Genomic DNA, 1,777 nt, shown 5'->3' with positions numbered 1-1,777 from the left:
ATAAAAAATACATTTTATATTTTATTCTTTGATTAAAAATATATATATTAATAATAAAATATTTGTATATATAAAATATGGCTGTATTAATTTTTGTGGACTTTTTTTTTTTTTTTTTTTTTTTTTTCGTAATATTTATCAAAAATTATGATGTCTTTGGAAAAAATAATTATAAACAGGATAATGCTGGTTTTATATAAAATTTATATAATTTTATAAAAAAAAAAAAAAACAAAAAACAAAAAAAACAACATTATAATTATAAATATATATAATATCTACAGAAAATATTACGGAAAAAAAAAAAAAAAATTAAAAAAAGAAAACACATTTTAAAATTCCTAATTTTCTACATTTAATTTTATAATATATTTTTACTATACAATATATGTTATATACGTATATATTATATAAAGAGATTATATGTATTATATATTATATATTATATATATATTTTTTTTTTCCTAAAATTTTCTACATGTTATATAAAATAATAAATTCAGAACTTTATAGCAGTATTAAATATAATAACATAAATATAATATATATTATATTATAATTTAATTCATTTATTTTTTTTTTTTTTTCAAAAAAATTTTTAGATTTTTCAAAAATATATTTTTATGAATTATATGTATGAAAAAATTTTGTTTTCATGAAGAGTGATTGAATTTATAATTTAATTTTTCTTTTTTTTTTTTTTTTTTTTCTTTTTTTAATAAATTTTGAACAATAAATTTTTGTAAACATTTATTATATAATATATATATTATTCCCATGATTAATTTTACATGTAAGTAATACTTTTTTTTTTTTTTTTTTATAAAATTTTATTGAATTTATAAAAATATTATGTATATAGTAATATATATATATATAATATAATTTATTATTTTGTGAAAGTTTCAATTATATATTTATATTATAAATACATTATATTTTTATATATATATTTTTATATATATATTTTTATATATTATATTATTATATATATAATATATATTTAATTATATAAAAAAATAATTTATAATATATTTTTTTATTATATGGTAATAATGAACCAAAAAAAAAAAAAAAAAGAAAGAAAAAAAGAAAAAAAATTCATTATTATATATATAATATATATATATAATATACATATAATAATAAATATATATATTATATTTATTTTATACATTATATAATAATTATATTATATTATATACATACATATATATATATAATATAGAAAAATGAATTAAAGGAGAAAAACATAAAAGGAGAAATGTAAAAAAAAGAAAAACGAAAAAAAAGAAGAAATAAAAAAAAAAAACATACAATGTTTTTTTTTTTTTTTTTGAATTATATATTATACATTTTTTTTATAAATACATAAATAAAATTATCCTTTACAACTTTTTTTATAATACACTCAACAATATAAAAAGAAAAAAGAGCATTATAAAATTATTAATATAAATTTTATAAAATAATATTTTTATATAACATAATATTATATAAATACAGTTTTGTTTAATACCAAAAAAAAAAAAAAAAAGAAAAAAAAAAAGAAAAAAAATATTTATTTATAAATATAGAAGTTTTTATTTATTTCTTAATTCCATATTAATATTTTCATAATATTTTTTTATATTCTATCCTTTTTATAATCTTATTCCTATATTTTTTTTTTCTTTTTTTCTTTTTTTTTTTGTTTTTTTTTGGTATTAAACAAAACTGTATTTATATAATATTATTTTATATAAAAATATTATTTTATAAAATTTATATTAATAAT

The sequence above is a fragment of the Plasmodium reichenowi genome, chromosome 14 (genome assembly GCF_001601855.1).
Source record: "Plasmodium reichenowi strain SY57 chromosome 14, whole genome shotgun sequence".
Classification (NCBI taxonomy): domain Eukaryota; phylum Apicomplexa; class Aconoidasida; order Haemosporida; family Plasmodiidae; genus Plasmodium; species Plasmodium reichenowi.
Note: the sequence above shows the minus strand (reverse complement) of the source record.